This window comes from Miniopterus schreibersii (assembly GCF_964146895.1).
Source record: "Miniopterus schreibersii genome assembly, chromosome: 12".
NCBI classification, from domain to species: Eukaryota; Metazoa; Chordata; class Mammalia; order Chiroptera; family Miniopteridae; genus Miniopterus; species Miniopterus schreibersii.
In genome coordinates, this window is record NC_138112.1 from 69,538,783 (window position 1) to 69,561,962 (window position 23,180).

Consider the following 23,180-nt stretch of genomic DNA (forward strand, 5'->3'; position numbering starts at 1 on the left):
CCCTCCTAGCCCCACTGCATGTGCAAGAAACACACACACACACACACACACACACACACACACACACGTGTGCTCGTGCCAGGGCGGGGAGCCCAGCTCTCCTGGAGGAAGGGGAAGTGTCCGGGTAGAGGGTGACAGGAGTGTCACACAGTGAATGAATGGCAGGAGGAAGGGCGTCATCCTCCGGAAGCGAGGCCTGGGTGGAAGCTGGGCTCCTGAATGGTTGGCTGTTGACTTCGCCACCATTTTCTTAAAACTAAGAATTGCCCCCAAGGCAGTCTCAAAGCACAAACACACACGCACAGTCACCTGACATCAAATTGGCAAATTTTGGTGGTGGAAACACAGAAACTCTCCATTTATAGCTGCAAGGTTTGCTGTCTCCCTCCTTTTCAACATGTTGGTTACCAGCCGTTGTCAATCCCCAGTGCAGGAGGTCGCAAATTCTTCCTGTTGAGAACACCTTTGGCAACCAAATGAATGTTACATTCCCTTGTAGCTAGTCTAATAATGAGCATAGTTAAGCTTCTCCTGTCATGCTCCTTGGCCATTGCTCCATCCTCACAATCCCTCCCGGCCTCTGCTGTTTCCCTTTCCTCCCTCAAACAACCACCAGGCTCCTCTCAACAAGATTTAATGAGCTCCCACCAGACTCTGGGCTCACCCCAGAGTTTCCTTCTTCAGCACCCCGCACGCACACACATTGTCTCTAGAAGGTGCCTCTGTCCTAGAGGCTCTCCTGTGGGCAAATAATCCTCACGGGCACAGAAACCTAATATCCTTCCCATAAAAAATCCAGCTCCTTTACCACCCACAGGGACAGGGTGGGGAAGCTTGATGGGCCCCAAGCAGCACAGGCTTAGTGAGGAGCCATCACCCAGAAAGGGCTGGTGTGGAAAGGGCCGCCTGCCCAAGCTGCCTTCAAGCAGCTGCTGCCTGGGGCAGATCACACCATCACCAGCCTACACAGCACAGCAATATCTAGCTTACAGGGCTCCTGGATGTCCCCTGCTCCCTGGCTGTGTAACTGGCTGTCCTGAGCAAGAGGTCTCAGGGAAGCTGGAGCTTGCCTCTGCCCTCAGGTCAGAATTCTGACGCTTCCACCGACGCACAAGGGAGCAGGGTTCACCGCTTCCCTGCCAACTCATCTTTGAAAACATCTTGTAAACATCCATCAGAGGAAGAAATCTTTTCCTTCTACCTCTTATTAGTTCCTGGACCACGCTGGAACTATGCAGCCCGACAAGTCACGCTGGAGATGACAGAGGGCTCGCATGAGGAGGAGACACAGAGGCCGAACCACCGCTTATCCCACTTCTGAGATGAGAGCGTGGATACCAAGGTTGGGGGGGGAGCAGCTCCCGCCAACAGTGCCATGAGGTGCTGCCCAGAGCATCTCCTTCCCTTAGGCAGCCTCCCCAGGGTAGCGGATGGAAGCGCTGGCCTGGGGCTTTGTGAGCTGCCCCAATGGAATGGCTAGTCAGGTTGCCCTCTTCTCGAAGGCACTCAAAGTATTGCAGGACCATGATCTGGATCTTCCCAACATCCAAGGAAGGAAAGAAAGGAAAAGAAAAGGGCAGAAGCCTGCAGACTTAACAAAACGAGAACCGGGAGGAGGGGCCTGTAGGTGAACTAGCCACTCTTCACCAGAAAGTCAACAAAGGAGCCCAAACGCAAAAACCCTGACCCTGGCTCGGTGGCCACAGCAAGTCAGACAGAGAGCTGATTGTGTGAGTGCGAGTGTGAGAGAGTGTGTGTGTGAGCACACGCGCGTGTGTTCAGACTGAGTTCAAAAGCTAGGCTGACTCTGACCCCTCAAATCCCTCAAATCCCCCTGCCCTGCCTTACCCAAACTTTGTAAATAACAGAGACGCTCATTAGAGTAATTAGAAGAAAAAACAGTGAGCCAAGTGGTTTGAGAAGGCGTAGCTAGAAGCATTCTGTGTTTTCCCTAAAGCCAGATGTGTAGACAGTCCAAAATATGAGTTTAATGGGCTTATAAATTTGGAGTGACTATTCACATCTTACAGTGAGGTCTGGGGTTCAACTATTCCACCTTTGAAATCAAAGAGGCTGCTACTGGGCATTCGTCCCTGAACCCTTCCTCCAGAGGCTGCCCCGTGCATTTCCTCCTCACCAGTTACCCTTCTGCCCGGCCGCTGACCCAAGCGATGCAGCCCCCAGAGTTTCGCAGAGGGAGAGGATGACTTCTGGTACTCAGGGATGTCTTCTGACATTTTACCCCTTTCCTTTCCTCCTCGGTCTGCTCCCTGAAATCCCCCTTACACAGTGCGGACACCCTTTAGGAACCTACATGCTTCTTCTAAGAGATGGGTACCTGTCCCGGTTAATTCCTACAAATTCACAAGGTTCTCTCACGCTCAAGTTCAAAGCACTCTAATCTCAGTAATCATTGTTTGCTGTAGTGCTGTTCTAGCCCTTTCTATTACAGTATTTCTAAACATTAATTCCATTGAACTTAAAAGATATTGCACATTTAGCGCAATTTGGCAAACAAATGATGTAAACAGTGTCTTGCTGACAGGGTAGGTACAATACAGGAAGCCATGCTGTCAGCAGTATTGTCCCGCATGTGACTACAAATCCAAAACAGCCGCAGGGGCTCCTACGAGGCACACGTGGGTGACATCATTCATCTGGGGCTGGGCCACCCTGGCTGGATCTAAAGGCGCTCTCCCCTTCCACTCTGTTTGTCTTTTAGAACTAATATTTGGGATGCCACTTCAATATTTCACTCTCTTTCTGATCCAGGCCAGCATGCATCTGAACACTTTGTCACCACTTTTCCAGGGCCCCAGGCTAGCCTTGCTTACATTCAGGGCTATGCGTGACCTTGCTGTCCCACACCATGGAACTATCTATTAATTAAACAGACAGACAGACAACCTTCTAACTAGGGCACCTACATATACTCCAACTTAAGCCCTTGGCTCCATTCCTTTCTCTCCAAGAGGAGAGTATTTAGAGGGAATTTCTTACTGACAATAACACAGCAGTGTTCTCCTCACATCCCAAGGTGGGCTCCTTCATCCGCAGCCACCCCCAGATATCCCAATAGCCTGAGCCTCCTATTGGGCTTGAGCCTTCTATGTGAGTTTGATTTTCAGATCTGTCATTTTCATGGGGTTTTCTGTGCTTCTGATGATACAACCAGGACAAAAGAGAAATCCTAATCCTGTGTATGCTGGTTGATGGGTAAAAACTGTAAGATAAGGAAATCTTGGGAAAGCCATTATAACATCCAAAGAATTTGTGATGCAAAAGTTCCCAGTGCCACTCCCCCACTCCCAAACCAGCTGCAGACACAGACCCGCCCTCCCCAGGCCGACGGAGCTGGAGCAGATAGGCATCAACAACCTGCGCTCCCTCCCTCCCGGCTGGATCAGCGCCCACCGGTCACCTCCCAGGGCTCCTCAGAGACACCGCCAAGCAGAAGTCCTTCCTAGGGGGTGACAGTGCCCTTCAGGAAGCCCAGCATCACCCAGAGAGTGCCTCCCCAATCTCTCCGCCTTTGGCAGGAAACAGGGGTGTCCCGGGATGTAGCAGCCCAGGTCTGGGTGAGGAACAGTGCCCGGTGGCAGGAGAAGGCCTGAGAAAGGAAGGAGCCGCCTGCCTCGCTGCGGCACAGGCCTGAGCTGGAAGGCTGAGCAAGAAACTAAGTGATGAAACAGAAACATTCTTAGTGGCGATCAAACTCCCAGATTAGGTTGGCTTGCTTTCTTTTTAAAAAAACTCATCTCTGCAGCATCTGTTTTCCTCTGGGCATGTGAAACTTTTGATTTCTCTGCCTTTGCGGTCCTGTTCCAGAGGCAAGAGAAGGGAGAGAAGAAGCGGGTTCTGATGCGATGCCAGGTTAGGTGGCGAGTGGACGCACTGCTCTCCTTACGCACATCAAACCTAAGGGATAAACACGGGGGTCTGCCATTCAGTGAGCGTGCGGGACAGGCAGCCACGGCAGTGAGGAGCCATGAAAGGCACCGTCTCTGCCTTTAGGGGCTGTTGTGGGGACTGATCAGGCAGCGCGACTACACCTGCCCTTCTGCACCTGCCCTTGGAAGAGTCTGCACACGGTCAGATTTCCCTACACGGCAGCCTCAGCCCTTACTGACTCACCGGGTAATCAGACCCTTTATTTTCATTTAAGACTCATCTCACCCTGCTACCAGCTTTTGATAGCTTCCGGTTTTTCTGTCCTTCCTGCTATGTAACTGCTCCAGAGAGCTGCATATTTAAATAAGCCCAAGGATGAATCTCCAGCAAAGCAAAGACTATTTCTGTAAAACGAGGAAATCTTCCCAAATTTGTCTGCCTCAGCTAGAGCCTGCCTACATCTTTTTTTCCTAGAATTGGTTTCCATTGCCACCTAAACTGAAAAAAGGTAAAAACCCATTTCTATCTGGCTGCATCAAAAATTCTTTAAGGTAAAAAAAAAAAAAATCTCTAAGGACCTACAAATACAAGTAATTATTACAGAAGTGCTTGCATTATAAGAAGAGGAAATGGGAAATGTTGACCAGCACAGGGAGCTTCGGGGATCCCCACGCTGCTTCCCTGTCTGGTAAGGACAGTCCTAAGGAGATGGTGCCTGTCATTGCTGACAGGCCTCTCAGGTGACCACATCTTCAGAACTGAGAACTGGTGCCAGATGTGGCCTAGTGAAGGCCAGCGTGTCTTCCGTCTCAGGAATTGAGATTGTCCCAGAAACTAATGCCACACGGCTGCCTCAGGGGACTCAGTCATTTCGTCCATCAATTCTCTCCCCAGCCCACTCTCCTCAGATGCCTGGGGTGTATTACAGTAACTAAAGCAGATCTACAAACAGTCCTCCAAATGGACTGACCCACAATTTTCATTTTCAGTTTTCCCACTAAATAGATCTCCCCTTTTAAAAAGAATATTTCAGCGGTAAATGGACATAACTTCGCTTACTGATTCAGGCAGGAGGTGTTATTGCTCTGATCAAACTGGCTCTTTGCAGATTAAAAAGGAATTATTCCAAAAGAATTTCTGGTTAAAATTAAACCACAGTCCAAAGCTATTAGAACCTGGACTTCGGACAAATGCCAAAGAGGCCAGTTGTGGGCATCTTCCCGAGAGGAAAGGAAAGAGACCTAGAAGGAAGAAATTTTCAACAACCGATCACATAAAAAAAAAAAAAAATGAAGTAAAATGCTGGAACCTGTTCAACCACCCTACTTCTGTTAGAAGGCACTTTTTAACAACATTAGGAAAGCGAAACTAGCTGTGGGTGGGGTGGAAATGCTGCCAGGTCATCCTGCCGAGAGAGAAACCCGACAGTCGCCTACATGACCTACGTGCCGCAGTCACAGCCGCACCGAGTGGCCGCGAGGGGCACGCCAGCAGCTTTCGCGGCTCCCGCCCGGGGCTGCACCGCCTTTGGGTCAGCAGCTCGTCCCCTGGGCCCACTTGGGTACCGGCCCTGAGGAGTTTGTTGTTCCGCAGCGCGGTTAAGAAACAAGCGCCCAGCGAAGCAGAGATGCGCATCAGTGTGCAGGAAGGCCCGAGGGCGGAGGCCCGCTGGGAGGGAGGGAGGAGGCAGGGGCAGGCCCGCAGGTCCCACCAGGTGACTGAGTGCCCTCTCCTGGAAAGCTGGGCGCTCGCTCGCCGCGTGGGCTGGGTGGCTGCAGACCAACCCCACAGGTGCCCGTGCACGGCTCCTTCCAACCAGGTGCGCCACTGCCCCCTATCGGACACAGTGCTTAACCGGCTGAAGTGAAATGCTAGACCTACGTCCCGCCAGGTGGCCTCCAGCAAGGCGCGACCTTCTAAGTCTCAGTTTCCACATCCATAACATGGGAGCGATGGTAACATCTGTCCTTGCACACTTCAAAGGGCTGTTATCAGGAGGAAATGAGTGAAGGACCGTTTTAACCTTTGCCTGCCTTCCTGTCTTCTGCCCTAACACAATCCAGGTCACTTTCCTGAGGCGACCTTTCTCTCTACTGTCTCTGAACTAAGAACAAATTATAAAAAATATATAATCATGTTATGCTGAGCTTTAAAAGCTAGTGGCTTCTTACTTCTAGTAGCTTTAATAACTTCACAAATGTTTTAAACACAATTTCCAAAGTCTTTTTTCTTATAAGCATTTATCACCATTTAAATCAATTTTCCGGTAATGATATGTTCAGTTTCTAAATCCCTCACTAGGTTATGTGGGGACCTGTGTGTCCTCTGTCAGCATTTCATCCTAGTACCTACCTAGCCTGGTGCCTACTGCACAGTAAACGCTTGATAATTATCTGTTGAATAAACATGTGGATGAATCACAGGAACTGAGGAAGGCCAGCCAGAAACAGAAAGAGCAAAGTCAGAAATGGGGGGGGGGGATCCTTTTTCAAGAGCAGTGACACAAACTAATATTAAAAATAAAGGGAGGATGATGAAAAGATTGGTAACGAGAGAGGCAGTGGTTGCCCAACAGTGTGGATGCACCAAATGCCACTGGATTGTACACTTTACAGGGTTAATTATATGTTTTGTGAATTTCACCTCGATCATAAAAAAAATGAAAGGACAGGATTGTAATAAAATCATTATGATCGGTGATGATTTAGACACTCTCCAAACACCTGATGGAGTAAACAGAAAGAGGATAACTTTTTACCATGCTTGATGGTTCACATAAATATTTCCACGTAAGTGATTCATTAGCTCCTCCCAACACGGACGTGCAGACGACGAGAGTGAGGAGCGCAGACATTCAGCCGGTGGGCCGGGCACGCTCACGCTCACGCTCACCACCCAGAGGCCCTGTCCCTGCTGCCCCCTTGCCTGGAAAGGACTTCCTCCAAACAGCTGCTGCTCTCACTTCCCTGTGCGCCCTGCTTTGAGAGCCACCTCATCAAAAAGGCCTTCCCAACCTCCCCTACCTTAAAGGGCAGGCACACACCTGTCATACTCTCTTCCTCACCCTGCTTGGCTTTCCTTTAAAATTCTTAGCTCAGGCCCAGAATTTGGAGACTGTCTCCTCTGGGACCGCGTTAATAGAGGTATCCTTTCGCCTCCAAAAAAATAAATAAATAAATTCTTAGCTCACATTACATATCTACATCACTTTTCTGTCTCCTTCCACAATAGCATAAACTCCAAGAAATCAGGGAAATTTCTGTTTGTTCTCTGTTATAATCCCAGCCTCTGAAACAGTGCCTGGCAAATAACAGGTGCTTACCAAATAGTTGTTAAATGAATAAGTAGACTTTTACCACGAACTTGGCTGAATCTTCTGAGGGAAACTAGGCTATTTAGGCCACACCACAAAAATGAAATTATAATGTGACTGAGATAAAATACCAGTTGTTGATATACTGTAACAAAGTGCTGCCTTGTTCACAAATCAGTCCCTGCCTGCTCCTCTAGTCCCCAGCACAGGGCACCTGCCTGTTGTATCCCTGGCTCTCAGCATGGTGCTAACCACGTAGTATTAGGCATTTGTCTATATGTCAGTAAGAAAGAGTGGATTCTGAGCAATACAGACACAAACAGAACCGGCCACAACACACATCCAGGTTCCACCCTAGGCATGTACATCGGGGGTGGGGAGTCTAAGGAGGAGAGGAAGGAGGAAGGAGAATGTGCTGGGCAAGGGTCAGAGTCCAAGGAGCAGCAGAGTGTGGCCTCGCAAGCCCTGTATTCTATGTAGAAATGGCTCCAGGACCAAACCGATCTGCAATGCAAACCTCATACAATTATTTCTAACTCCCAGGGGAAAGCTGGCAGGGCTGGCCTCTTGAGAGTTGGGTCAGCGTGATCAGACAGGATGAACACCCTTGCAAGATGAACAACGAACCTCTGAGACCCAGTGGCCATTCCGTAACAGTGCCCAGTGGCCTGTAAGACATTTGTGCCCAGCAGCAGCAGCCACCTTCCTCTAGTTCCTAATTCAGGGGGGCAGGCATGAGGGAAAACTGGTGTCACACAAGAACCCAGGTCTGGAGTCAGCTCTGTTTCTTACACTTGTTTGAATCTGTGTCTCTAAGTGTGATTTACAAATTGCAGACAAAGTCACACAAGCATAATTTCCATCATTTGTCCAGCTTGACACTGCCACTCATGAGGGACTGCTACATGCTAAATATAGCAAAATATTTAATATGGACAAATACCTGTTTGCCATTCTGTGCCTCACATTTTAACTTAATGGCACAGAAACAGGTTTTCAACACTTAATAAATCATAAAACTTTTAAAAATGTTCTGAAAACTGAATTTCTGCAGAAAATTTCAAGCTATATAAGCTATGGTACACACAAACACACACACATACATATTTTCCCCAAAAGCTTCCTTATAATTTGCCCAAAGTATACAGCTCAAAATTCAAGCAAATTGCTTATTACAAAACAAATTAAACAGAAAAAAAATCACAGCATGGTTTGCATAGCTGACACTACTTTTGCCATTTTCCGTGGAAGGATTGATAATTCATATTAATGGGTTGGTGCTGGTTTCAGGAACTATGACCATTCACCTTTGTCCTGCACTACAGTACACATAAGCCTCCTCCCTGTGAGCACTCAAGCATGGGTAGGTATTTAGTTTTTCTCAATTCCCACAGCATTTAGAAACAAACAAACAAAACAAAACTTGTTTTTATCTTATACTGCATTCCCTAAAGTTCACAAAGAGAGTATTTAGCTGTCAGTGGAGACCTGGGCTTGACACAAGATTAAATGCACAAGCACAGCCTGGCATCAAACTGGACCAGCTTGTCATTAAGAGATGCAAACTCAGGCCCCTGTGGAGGTGGGCAGGGACCCCTGGGCAGGCTGTCAGGCTCTGGCCAACTGGGAGCACAGGTCTCTGCTGAAGGGAATGCAGACAGGCAGCAAGGGTTGCATATGGGCCTGGTTTGGCCAGATCTTCTCACTTTTCTAGAAAGCCAGAAACCCAGGTTTTCATGTGAATATATTTTTTTAAAAAAACTTTTTTAATTTTATCTTTATTGTTGAAAGTATTACAGATATCCCCCCCTTTCCCCATTGATCCCCTCCACCCTGTATCCATCCCCTCACTCCAGGCCTTCAGCACACTATTGTCTGTGTCCAGGGGTTATGCTATATGCATATAAGTTCTCTGATTAACCTCTCCCTATCCTTCCCCCACCCCCGCCTTCCCTCTGAGATCCCTCAGTCTGTTCCATGCTTCTGTTTCTCTGGATCTATTTTGTTCCTCAGTCTATTTTGTTTATTAGATTCCACATATGAGTGAGATCATGTAAAACTGAATCAGGAAGAATCAGAAAACCTGAATAGGCTAATAACAACTGATGAAATCGAAGCAGCAATAAAAAAAACTCCCAGCAAACAAAAGCCCTGGTCTGGACAGCTTCACAGAGGAGCTTTCTAATTCTTTAAGTTCTAGGGTTAGATAGTTAACTAAAAATTTTTCTTGCTTTTTGAGGTAGGCCTGCAGTGCTATGAACTTCCCTCTTAGGACTGCTTTCACTGTGTCCCATAGATTTGGGGTTGTTGTGTGTTCATTTTCATTTGTTTCCAGGAAGTTTTTTATTTATTTCTTGATCTTATTGGTAACCCATTCATTGTTTAATAACATGCTATTTAGCCTCCATGTGTTTGAATGTTTTTGAGTGTTTTTACTGTAGTTGATTTCTAATTTCATGCTCTTGTGATCTGAGATGCTTGATATGATTTCAATCTTCTTGAACTTGTAGAGATTTGTTTTGTGTCCTAATACGCGGTCTGTCTTTGAGCATAACCCATGTGCCCTTGAGAGGAATGTATATTTTGCAGCTTTGGGGTGAAATGTTCTGTAAATATCAATTAAATCTATCTGATCTAGTGTGCCATTTAGAGTCACTGTTTCTGTGTTGACTTTTTGTCTGGAAGATCTATCCAGTGAAGTCAGTGGGGTGTTAAAGTCCATGACTATGACTGTATTGCTGTTGATCTCTCCTTTAAAGTCCTTAAGGTTGTTATTGATAGGTCCTTATTTATTGCCATTTTAATTCTTTATGCCTATGTTTCTCTATTTCTTCTTATTATTACAGCAGTCCCTTTAATATTTCTTTGCAATGCTCGTTTGGTGGTGATAAACTCCTTTAGCCTTTTTTTTTTTTTTGTCTGGGAAGCTCTTTATTTCACCATTTTGAATGATAGCCTTGCTGGATAGAGTAGTCTTGGTTTCAGATCCTTGTTTGGCATTACCCTGAATACTTCATGCCATTCCCTTCTGGCCTATAGAGTTTCTGATGCAAAGTCAGGTGACAGCCTTATGGGAGCTCCTTTGTAGGTAACAGATTGTTTTTCTCTTGCTGCCTTTAATATTCTCTCTTTGTCTTGAATTTTTGGCATTTTAATTATGATGTGTCTGGGCATGTGCCTCTTTGGATTCTTCTTGCTTGGGATTCTCTGTGCCTCCTGAACTTGTGTGACTTTTTCCTTGACCAGGTTAGGGAAGTTTCCTGCCATTATTTCTTCAAACAAGTTTTCTAACCCTTACTTACTTTTGACCTCTTCTGGCATTCCTATGATGTAAATATTGTTATATTTCATGTTGTCCTACAGCTTCCTTAGACTGTCCTGTTTTTTTAATTGTTTTTTCTTTTTGGATCTCTGATTGATTTTTTTCTACCCTGTCTTCTAATTCGCTGATCTGATCCTCAGCTTTCTCTAATCTGCTGTTGATTCTTTCCAATGTATTTTTATTTCTGCTATATCATTCTTCATTTCTGACCGGTCATTTTTCATAATTTCCATATCTTTTTTCATGCTGTTGAGCATCCTTACAATCAGTATTCTGAACTCTATATCTAATAGATTGCTTATCTACATTTCATTTAGCTCTTTTTCTGGAGACTTCTCTTGTTCTTTCATTTGGAGTGTGTTCTTTTGTTTCCCCATTTTGGCTGCCTGTTTGGGTTTGTTTCTATGTATTAGGCAGGCCTGCTAAGACTCTCAGTCTTTTTGGACAGTCTCTGGTGCAGGCCAATGTTAGACACTGATTGTGACTGCCCTTGAGTACCCTGTTTGGAGCTATCAACAACCCACGGCTTGTGGTCCTCTCTGTTGGGGCTGGATATGTTTGGACAGGACCAAGATGCACACCAAAGTCTGTTTTTCCAAGGCCCAGATCCAGAAGCAGATCAGGCAAAGACTCAAAGCACTCTGAGGTCTGCTTCTGCCTGCAGGCTAATTAATCTGATTCTCTTAATGAGCCTCAGGCTATGGAAACTCCATGGGGTAGGACAAGAGGTTTTCCGGCAGGGTCAGGCAATTGCTTCCCCCTCAGGCAAAAGCAGCTTGGAAGGTAAATGTCTGCCTGTGAAAGATGTCCTCTGCAGTTTGGGGGAATGACTCAGCACAGCAATCCAGAGGGGTGACCTCTGAGCTCTGAGCTCTATCTCCAGAGCCCACAAACCTAGATTCTTCTCACACAGTTACAGTCCATTCTGCCCTCCCTCTGCTGGAGCCCAAGGTGAGTGACTGCACATAAAACTTTGCGAGTTGGCTCTTTAAGAGGGTGCCTGCATTTCCAGCCATTTCTCCCTGGCAGATAGAAACTGTCTGCTTTTCACAGCCAGATGCTATGTGGGCACCTTTCTCAGTTCTAATGCTCTTGGCTGGGAAGCCCAGCCTGGGGTTTAGGTCCCAAAGTCCTCAGCAGGAGCCCCCCACAGCTGAGATATCCCTCTGGACCTTTAGTTGCTGCCTGTGGGAGCTCAGCCAGCCCTCTCGAGCCTCCGTACTTCCTACCCATCTCTATGTGGTCTCCACTTTTCCTCCTTGGTTATGAGGGTGCTCTCCAGCTCATCTTCAGTAGCAGTTGATTATTCAGGATGGTTTTTCTATATTTTAGTTGTAATTCCAGTTTGGTCCCAGAAGAGTGTCAGTGTAGCTCCCACTTAGTCCTCCGCCATCTTTAATCTTCCTCTAGATTTTTTAATGTTAGCAATTAGTTCTAAAAACTGTTTAAAATATTCTATGGGCCATGTACACCTAAAACTAATATAAAATAAAATTAAATGTCAACTTTGATTTAAAAAGGAAAAAAAGCCCTAGCTGGTGTGGCTCAGTTAGTTGAGTGTCATCGCAGGCACCAAAAGGTTACTGGATGTGTCCCAGTCAGGACACATGCGCAGGTTGTGGGCTCGATCCCCAATAAGGGGGTGTGTAGGAGGCAGCCGATCGATGTTTCTCTCTTACATCGATGTTTCTGTGGCACCTGGGCAGCCTGTGTATGAGCTCTGGAAAGCAGTAGGTGCTTCCAGTGGGTTCCAGGCCTGAATTTACCATTCATTAACTGCTTCTTAGGGTGGTCACTTCACCTCCCAGTCACCTGGCACTGAAATCCAGGCAGCTGTTGAAGCTAAGTAGTAGCTAAGGGTGCTGAATCCCTTGTATTCATATCCGGACTAGTACCACAATATACCTGCCTTATCACTTTGATTGACTACTCTGGGCTCCAACTTACTCACCTATAAAATTCAGATAATAATACAACCCCTCTCACAGGGCTATTATGGAATTAAATGAGATATAGCATACAAAGCACCTAAATACAGAGTAAGGTTGATGATACAGATTAACTACTGTTATCTGTAAGCTTGGTGCCTCCCTTCTCACCATCTAGTCACAATCAGGAGATCCTGCTAAACAGGATATCTAAAACCCTCTCCAATCTATCCTCTTATTTTCATCCCCATTTCATAACCTTAGTATTTCTTAGCCTCATCTTCTCTACCCTGAACTATTCATTATGATATAATAATTGTACCTCCTGCTTTACTGAGCACCTACTCTGTGCTGGAAAGAGCACCACTCAGTGCCCCACTCTGACCCACTCCCACGCTGCGCCCAGTTGATTCAGATGTCTCAGCAAATTATATAAAGCAAAGATCTGATGGGCTCATTCTCCCTGTCACCTACAGAACAAAGGCTAACTTCCTCAATCCTGTATTCAAGGCTGTCCCTATACTCTGCCCAAGTTTACATCCTACCAGTCTCTATAATAGTCTCTTTGCTCCAGCCACACCAAACTTAGTTCTTGCCTTTTCCTGAATGAGCCATACAGTTCCTGGTCACTGCACCTTGACAGAACTATTCTTTCTCCTTAGAATGTTTATTTATCTTCTTCTCACCCAATGTTGACACCTTCTCACCCTTTTAAGTCAGTCCCAAAATGGTCATCTCCACCATGAAGCCTTCCCTGATCACCTCCCTAACCAGCCCCCCTGTCGTCTGGCCCTCCCTTCCCTGTGGATCCCATCACACTTAGCTCCCTGCTAATCCATCTCATAATGCATGGTCATCTTCTGGTTGAGACGTCTGTCTCAACATGAGAAAGGAGGCCTAGGGCAAGGATCTGGCCCTACACCTTGGTTGCATCCCAACCGGCACATAGTATGCACATTCAGTGTTTGCTGAATGAATGAATGAATGAATGAATGAATGGGACAGACTAAGAGGGTATTTGAACAAAAGCCGAACAATAATGCCCCTTCAAACACATCCTATTGCAAGAAATAGGAATTTTAGGGAATATGCAAAGAAAAAAGAGCATAACAAAAATACATAAAATCGCTCAGGAGCCCCTCAATTCCCTGAAATGTGTGCATTTTGGTTAATTTTAGTAAAAAAGAGATTATGAGGTTCTAGCTACCTAGGTGGTTGAAAATATCTGTACTTACACAGTGGCTGCCTCTTTTCACAGCATCTTGATCTTCACTTTTCTTTCTGTGGCTTCAGTGGAATGCGTCTGATATCCCAAGAGAAAATGTAATCCAGCCAAAGAAAAAGTCTGATTACTTGGTTCCTAATTTTTATACTGTGCAGTGCAATCTGAGAGACCCACACAACCGAAAACTGTCCGTCTTGACCTCATGTCTGTGCAGGCCTCTTCTGAGAGAGGCAACAACTTCTCAGTGCTCAGAGGACCACCAGAGGAGGCTCAGAGTAGATGATCTCAGGAAGGCGGAGATCTGGGAAAGAAAATAAACATCACTGTTTTTTTGGCATTTATAGTCTTAACTTGCCGCTGAAGCACTCATTCAATAAGCATTCACTGGGTGAATGGAAGGGTTGTTGCACAGCTGCATTCCCCGCCCCCCGGACAGGACCAGAGCCCTGGCTTTGGCAGGCTAGAAAACTGAGGCAGCCATCTCGCATAGTGCTTTCCACGTGGCTCTAGTCAGGCTGCTTGGGCTCAGGGCTTGGCCCTTGCAGTTTCTAGTTGGTAGAGTTGATAGACTAACAGTTCCTACTTCAGAGTTGTTGGAAAGCTTAAATGATAGAGAACATGTAAAGTGCTTAGCATGGTGCCTATGAAATTATTCTGGTTATTATAAGAATTCAATAAATGTTAGTTATCATTTGTCAAAAATATCCTACTACAGTACTAGACTTGAGGTTTCTGTAGCTTATCTTTCCATCTCTGCCCACACCCAATATCTCTATTTTATTGTCCAAGTAGGAGATCAGAGTTCCTTGAGAATGGAAGAAAGAACAAGTTATAAACTTCTAATAAATAAGAAGAAATATGGAGACAAGTAGGAGAAAACAGGCCACATACACAGGACGCCTGGTCATGTGCAATGGCTCAAGCATACAAATAGATCTGGACTCTCAATGGCCATGCTTGAAGGGACAAAACAAAGGCACGCCTTCAAACTGCTGAGGGAAATTTCCATACCTAGACAAATCCCAAGTATGGAATAAAGACTCTGTAGGCATTTGAGGCTTCAAAAAATGTGAGCTATTCTAAAGAACAGGGTAAATTATTACAGCAATTCCTCAACAGATGTTTAATAGTATTGAGCTAGGTAAAGTCACTGAATGTGATTGACTGTTTCAGACCACAAATACATGCTGAGTGCCTACTATGTGTTGGTTTGACAGCGACTAGACCAGGTAATCCAACAGACAAACATTGATTCCTTCATGGAACTTACATTCTAGAGGAGGAGAGATAGATAATAAACAGCTACAGGAGGAAAACTCTGAGTCAGAGGGTGATGAGTGCTACAGGGAAAGAGAAAGCAGGGCACATGTCCCAACTTCCAGGACACAGGAACTACAACAGATAAATGATGTCCAAATGACATCGTCTGGACACAATCAGATAAACCCAGAATGTTGGACACACGTAAGAACACAGGTGTGAAATTTTTAAAAAGTCAAAGTTGTTAAAACAAAATAAGAGGGCGACTAATGTAGACTAAAAGAGTTAACACTCATACTCAAGAAATGAGCCCTGAGTGGATCTTGGGCCAAGGAAAAAAGTTATAAAAGATGCTTTGAGAGCGAGGAACATTTGAATATAGACTGAGTATTAGATTATATAAGGGAATTATTCATAATTATAATTTATTAAATTAAAATTTAAGAAACATAAAATTTTAAAAATTTAAATTTACTTAGGTATTAGGGATATGTAAGAGAATATCTATATTAGGAGATATGTGCTTAAGTAAACAGATAAAGCAAAGAGAGCAAACTATCATCAACTGTTGAATCTAGGTAGAGAATATTTAGTTGCTCATTGCTCTAATCTTCCAACTTTTCTGTATATATTAAAACGTCCAGTGTTGCCTGGCCCACGTGGCTCAGCGGTTGAGCATCGACCTAAGATTCAGGAGATCTCGGTGAAGGCACATGTGGGGGTTTCAGGCTCTATCCCCAGCAGGGGGCATGCAGGAGGCAGCCAATCAGTGACCCTCTCTCATCATTGATGTTTCCCTCTCCCTTCCTCTCTCCGAAAGCAATAAAAACATAAAAAATAAAATAGTCAATGTAAAAGTTAGATAAAAAGGAATAGAGAATAATACTTAGAAAAAGTAAGCATGACAACTATTTGGAGGAATTCTGCTCTAAAGGGAGGATCTTAGTTTCCTAGAGCTGCTTAACAAGTTACCACCAACTGGGTGGCTTAAAAGAACAGAAGTGTATTTTCTCACAGTTCTGGTGGCCAGAAATCCAAAATTAAGGTATTGGCAGAGGTCACACTCTCACAGAGGCTCTGTGGAAGGACCCATTCTTTACCCTTCCAACTTCTGGTGGCTATCAACATTCCTAGACTTGTGGCTATATCACCCCTATTTCTGCTTCTGGGATCACAATGCCTCCTCTTCTGTGTGTGTCTCTGCCTCTGGGGTCACAGTGCCTCCTACTCTTTTGTGTATGTCTGATCTCCTTCTGTCTCCCTCATATAAGAACACTTGTGGTGACATTTAGGACTCTAAAAATTGCCAGTGGGAAAACAGAATTGATACATTATCTGTTAGATTTGACTATATGAACAAAAATATTGGACAGTGTTTACAGATCTTTTGGAGACTTTCGGGGAAATTAGTAAAGGGTACGTAGAAAACTTAACAATTAAAAAAACATGAGGCTGTTATAAATTTGTGTTATGATATTTGTGCTATGTTATGATATGAAGTATCTACTCCTTAGATATTTTATGGACTTTTAAAAGTACATGGAGGGGAAAGGGTAAAGTATTCCTTTCATCCTAACTATCCATGACTGCTTTTTTGTCATCTCTTACATCCCTATCAAGAGACAACAGGATATAAGAGCCTAAATCTTGACATTGATGTCTTGACAGTGGGCACTCGGGGATTCTTTTCTCTTCCCTGGAATAAGAGTAGACAGTGGGTCGCATGTAGAAGACATTTTTTAAAAATCCCAAAGGACACAGACACAGGGGAAAAGTACATGTGATTATGTGAATAATTAAAAATCAAAGATGAGCCCGGCTGGGCATGGCTCAGCAGTTGAGCGTCGACCTAGGATCCAGGTGATCGGGGTTCGATTCCCAGTCAGGGCACATGCCCGGCTTGCGGGCTAGGCAGCCGATCAATAACTCTCTCATCATTGATGTTTCTATCTCTCTCTCCCTCTCCTTTCCTCTCTCTGAAATCAATAAAGATATATTAGAAAAAAAAAAAAAATCAAAGATGAAAACAACAATAATACAAATAACTGAGACAATTTCAAATCAAGTGAATTCAAATTTGATGTGGAGGTGAGGGAAACCTGTGGAAATGGTGGTCATGGTGACGTGATTAAAATAGTGGAGCCCAGCAATTATTCTGGAAGTAATTATAGGTGAGATCAATGAGGATGGACTTGGTCTACACATACAGGCCCTGTGAGCAGCCTGTCCCTTTATAAAATTGGCCACATGGGAGAGGAAGGCCACAGTGGAGGAAATGACTTTAAAAAACCTAACACACATAATCACTATTATGTGATTTGGCTTCTTACGTTTTTTCTTCACTTCTTCATTTTCTTATCTCTTCTCTTGCTCTTGTCACTTTAGAGCCCCTCGTTCATCTTTAGGATCCTCTTTCAGAAATTTTCTTTGCTTTTCCTGGCCTGCATCTTCTTCCACAACCTTCCTTATTCACCCTTTATCATGCTGTGATTTTCCATTTCTCTCACTATGCATTCTTACTATGCCAACCAGATCCTTCTAGCCCGTCCTAAATCCATTTCTCAAACATTTCCCTACAAGCTCCTTGATTACAGCTCTTCTCCAAGAAACTAATATCCAATTTTCCTTTATCTATCGACACATCAAATCTTTTCTTTTTCCTCAAAATGTTTCCATCTCTCTCCTTATCACTCCGCTTTGCTTCCTTTGGCCTTGGTCTCTGCCTTCACTCCCAGTAGCTCTTCATTCCCACTGTCTTCTCTTAGGCTTAGCTGCTCTCCTTCCTCTCTCATATTTACCCTTTCAGGGTTAACAGTGTTCTACTTGGCTCTAGTTTCTCTTTATTGACTTGAACACTTCCTCTGCTTCTCCTTCCTCCCTTAGCTTCAATCTTTCGTCTGCCTCATTCACCAGGGCCTTCATCTATAACCTCGTGCTTTTCCACAGAAACAGATTCATCAGGATCACTCACTCCACCCAACATCTCAACTTCCACGCCTTCCTCAGTGTCCTCTACTTCTTGATCATTCCTTTCCAGCCTTTCAAAAGGACTTTCCATCCCAGCGTAAGTAACTTCTATTACTCTCTCATCACTAGCAGCTTTTACCACTCTTTCAATTTTCTCTTCATTTATGCTCCCTGTTCTTGAACCCTTCAGCTTCTCTCCACTAGTTCCCAGCTCCTCCCTACTGAGTCCCAGCTTCTCTGCACTTGACTGCAGCTTATCTCCAGTGGATCTCAAATCCTCTCTAGTCCCCAGCTTCTCTCCACTCCCCAACCTCCCCTCACTCAACCTCAGCTTCTCTCCACTTGACCTCAGCGTCTCTCCACTTGACCTTAGCTTCTCTCCACTTGACCTCAGCATCTCTCTGCTTGACCTTAGCTTCTCTCCACTCAGCTTCTCTCCACTTGACCTCAGTGTCTCTCTGCTTGACCTCAGCGTCTCTCCGCTTGACCTCAGCCTCTCTTCGCTTGGCCTTAGCTTCTCTCCACTTGACCTCAGCCTCTCTCCGCTTGATCTCAGCTTCTTTCCGCTTGACCTCAGCTTCTCTCCTCTGAACATCAGCTTCTCTCCACTCCTCAGCCTCCCTTCATTCAACCTCAACCTCTCTCCACTTGACCTCAGCCTCTCTCCACTTGACCTCAGCTTCTCTCCACTTGACCTCAGCTTCTCTCCACTTGACCTCAGCTTCTCTCCACTTGACCTCAGCTTCTCTCCGCTTGACCTCAGCCTCTCTCCGCTTGACCTCAGCTTCTCTCCACTAGTCCCCAGCTTCTCTCTTATCAGCTTCTCTCCACTCCTCAGCTTCTCTCCACTTGACCTTAGCCTCTGTCCGTTTGACCTCAGCTTCTCTCCACTAGTCCCCAGCTTCTCTCTTATCAGCTTCTCTCCGCTGGACCTCAGCCTCTCTCCACTAGTCCCCAGCTTCTCTCTTCTGATCAGCCTCTCTCTGCTCCCCCTCAGCTTCTCTCCACTTGACCTCAGCCTCTCTCCACTTGACTTTAGCTTTTCTCCACTCAGCTTCTCTTCACCTTCTCTCCAATTGACTTGTTTTTCTCCACTTGCGCTCAGCTCCTGCTCATTCTGCCCTAGTTCATTTCCTCTGGATCTCATGTCTTCTCCACTGGTCTCCACCTCAGTAAACCCCAACTTTTCTTTAAACCCAGACTCCCTCCTAGGCCCTCTCCTAGACCCTGCTGTAGTCCCCGTACTCCCAGATTCAAGCCCTGTTCCGCCGCTGACTTCTGGCTTTCCCCACCCTTCCTCCGGGCTCGCCCGCCCCAGGCCGGCGGAAGCCCGCGATGCACCAGCTGCACCGGGCGGTGGTAACCGCACACTCCTCCGTTCCGGACTCAGGCCCGACTCCCCTTTCGAGACCGTCTTCTCCACATCTTCCAGAGTCCAGTACTCAGGCTCAGGCTTCGGATTCCACAGCCTAGGCTTCTGCGTGTTTCTCCTCAGGAGCTCCTTTCTCTTCCCAATCACGATGAGCCCGTTCCAGGGCACCCACACTTTCTGCCGCAGCATCTGTGACACTCTGCTTTCGGGCTCCAGTTGGAGCCACCCGCGGACCCCGGCCCGGTAGCGGACGCCCGGGCCGCAGGCGTTGCCGGGCGCCCTCGTCCCCCTGTGCGCCTCTCTCCTCCGCTCCCTCGGGTCCCAGAGAGGAAACCCAAACGGAAACCCTTTTTCCGCAGACATTAGAGTCCTGAGCGAGTCCGTCACTCCCTCCCCAGCACCCCATTACCACCCCCCACCCCCCACCCCCTCGCCCACTCAGCCCCACTGGCCCGCCGGCCCACCCACCGCCTGGCGGGGCGGGGGCGGGGGCGAGACTGGGCTAGTGCGCACGCGCGGGCCGCGCGGGCCTGTGGGAGGGCGCAGGTCCGGCGGCGCGCGGGGCGGCGGCCTGGGGCGGGGCTGCCGCGGCGGGGACCGGGGCGGCCCAGAGCCCCGACCCCCGCGCCCAGGCGGGGGCTAGTTCCCCGCCCTCTCAGTTCGGCGAGTCCCCTGAAGAGCCGGGGCCAGGACGCAGGAAACGACGGGCGTTGCAGCCAATGGCGTCGCCCACAATAAACCTGGTACCCAATCCGAAGACAAGGCTGCGAGCAGGGGGTGGGAACCACGCCCGACTGCAGGTGACGCCCAGGCGGCGAGGGAATAGTGTCCCGTCCCCGTCAGCTGGCGGGATCCCCGCTTAGCCCGTTCCTCGTGGCGAGTAACCGGGGACCAAGCCGCGGTGGCCGGCCGCGGAACCCTGGTGTGCAGCAGCCGAGGAGCGTGGTGGACCATGCAGAGGCTGGGGCGGAGAACAAGGTAAAGAGAGGTTGCCACCCCCTCCCAACCTCCGCCTCATCGGGGCCGCTCAGTGACGCCAGATGGGGGGGGGGGAGAGGAGAGAGAGAGGGTGGGGCGCCTCTGTGGCACCTGCGAGGGGACTGGGGAGGATGCCTAAGGAAGTAGAGTTTACCTTTGTCCTTATGGATGGAAAGGGACCCGTCACTGTCACTGTCACTGTCACTCCTCTCCTCCCCGGGACAGACTCACGTTGGCTCGATGGAGAGGAGGAGGGAGGTGTGTTAGGGACTGAGGGAGGCTGGAGTAGCGCTCTTCTTTCTCAAGGTGGGAGAGTCCTGTTAGGCACTGATAGCTTCACTTGGGTATCTGTGTTCATATAATCATAAGACCACTCGATCTTTATTCTTTCCTCCCGACTTCATTGAACAGATAGTTATTGAGCATCTTTCTGCCAAGGAGGCACACTGGGGGCTTGGGGGCCTGTGCTAGCGAGCTGTGGCCGCGGGGGGAGGATGGAGCCGCTGGGGTCCATCCTTGACGTTCCATCTTCCTCAGGCAGCTACCAAGCCATGCGGGTCAAAGCAGAGAGATTAAGGCAGCAGGAAGGAGACAGGAGGCAGGGGACTCGGGGGCCTACTGCACCAATGGGCCAGACCGTGTGTGCTGGGGGTAGGGTAATTAGACAGAGGAAGAGCCTTCCCTTGGGATGTCAGAGAAGCCAAGTGAGGAGTTTGGACAAGCGAGAGGGGCTGAGAGACATAAAGCATGGAACAGGAAGTATCTGTTTCAGTGTTTATCTATGGTCATACTTGCGGTTAAATTAGTTAATATATATAAAATGCTTAGAGTAGTGCCTGGTATATAGAAAGAGCAAATATAAGTGTTAGCTATTATATTATTGTTGTTTCTATTTATTATTACTGTTATCAGATGAGATGCTATATGCTCAGAACATGTGCTGGGCTATCATACTGATAGGTGTACCCCCAACCTTTCTAGGTGCCAGACTCTGAAAGTCCACTATTAGATCTTACCTTCTAGAGTAAGCATTGGCTTCTCTAAGATTCTCCTTTAAATGCAGAGAAATGAAAATAATAAATATAAGAAAAAAATGAAATAATATAAAATACTAATCTAACAGAAGGTAAGAAAGAAAGAATAAAGGAACATAAAACAGATGAGACAGCCCTGGCCAGTGTGGTTCAGTTGGTTGAGCATCACCTCGTACACTGAAAGGTCACCAGTTCAAATCCCTGTCAGGTATGGGAAGCAACCCATCAATGTATCTCTCTCTCTCTCTCTCTCTCTCTCTTCCCCCCCTTCCTCTCTCTAAAATCAATGTTGTTGTTTTTTTAAAAAGAAAATTATTTGCAAATGGATCATAGCCCTAGCCAGTTTTGCTCAGTGATTAGAGTGTCGGCCTGCGGACTGAAGGGTCTCGGGTTAGATTCCAGTCAAGGGCACATACCTTGGTTGCAGGCTCAATCCCCAGCCCTGGTCAGGGCATGTTCGAGAGGCAACCAATGGATGTGTCTCTCTCACATGGATGTTTCTCTCTCTCTGTCTCTCCCCCTCCCTTCCTCTCTCCCTTAAAAAAACCAATGGAAAAATATCCTTGGGTGAGGATTAAAAAACAAACAAACAAAAAACAAAAAAACTATTAATTTCTAGAAGAAAAAATACAATATCTTCATGACCTTGGGGTAGGCTAGTTTCTTCAAGAGTACACAAAAATCCTTAATCATAAAATAAAAAACTGATATATTGTGCCTGTAAAATTATAAGCCATTAAAAGGGTGAAAAGGCACCCCACAGAGTAGAAAATATTGGCAACACATATAACTGACAGAGAGCTTGTCTCCAGTGTATATAAAGAGTTCCTACAAATCAGTAAGAATAACATTTTATTTTTTATTTAAAAAATATTTTTATTGACTTCAGAGAGGGGAAGAGAGGGAGAGAGAGACAGAAACATCAGTGATAAGAGATTCATTGATCAGCTGCCTCCTGCACGCCCCCCTGCTGGGGATCGAGCCCACAACCCGGGGCACTTCCTGGCTGGAATCAAACCTCAGTCTCCTGGGTTATAGGTCGATGCTCAACCACCGAGCCATGCCAGCTGGGCAAGAATAATATTTTTAAAAGGAGGGTAGGGAAGGAACAAAAGATTTGAATAGGCACTTTACAAAAGAAGATATCCAAGTGGCCAATGGATACATAAAATGGAGTTCAATGTCATTCCTACCCAGAGAATACAAGTTAAAGCCACGTTGTGCTATTACCATACCAGCACCAGTATGGCTAAAATAAAAGACTAACAGTTCTAAGTACTGGCAAGGATGTGATGCAACTGGAACTTTCCTACAATGCTGGCAGGAGTACTAATTAGTACAGTCGCGTTGGAAAACTCTTTGGCATTATCTATGAAAGCATTTTTTTTTAAATCCTCACCCAAGGATATTTTAAGAGAGTGGACTGGAGAGAGAGAGAGAAACATCAATGTGAGAGAGAAACATCAACTGGTTGCCTCCTGCATGCACCCTCACCGGGGCCTGGGGATCAAGCCTGCAACCAAGGTATGTGCCCTCGACCAGAATCAAACCCGGGATCCTTCGGTCCCCAGGCCGACGCTCTAACCACTGAGCAAAACCTGCTAGGGCTTTGAAAGCATTTTAAACACATGCTTACCTTATGGCCAAGCAATTCTGATACCCAACAGAAATGAGTATTTGGGTCCCTCAAAACACATACAAGAATGTTCATGGAAGCTTTATTCATAATAGCCCCAAACTGAGCAAATGTAGAATGGATGCATAAACTATGAAATATTCATATAATGGAATACTACACCGGAATGAAAAATAACTGCTGCACTCAACAACATAGATGGATCCCACTAAAGAACACGGACACAAAAATATACACGGTACAATTGCATGTTT

The 23,180-nt window shown here is 46.4% G+C and overlaps 1 long non-coding RNA gene across 6 annotated transcripts in view; it reads right to left on the bottom strand.

Moving 5' to 3' along the window:
• Window positions 1–18,959, bottom strand: part of LOC308564619 — a 38,421-nt gene extending 19,462 nt beyond the window's left edge. For all 6 annotated transcript variants that reach the window (XR_013999970.1, XR_013999971.1, XR_013999972.1 and 3 more), the window contains exons 1-2: window positions 17,270–18,959; window positions 13,690–13,980 (exon numbers count right to left, since the gene is read on the bottom strand). This is a non-coding gene — a long non-coding RNA (uncharacterized lncRNA). The remainder of the gene's footprint in view (window positions 1–13,689; window positions 13,981–17,269) is intronic.
• Between the last annotated feature and the right edge of the window lie 4,221 nt (window positions 18,960–23,180).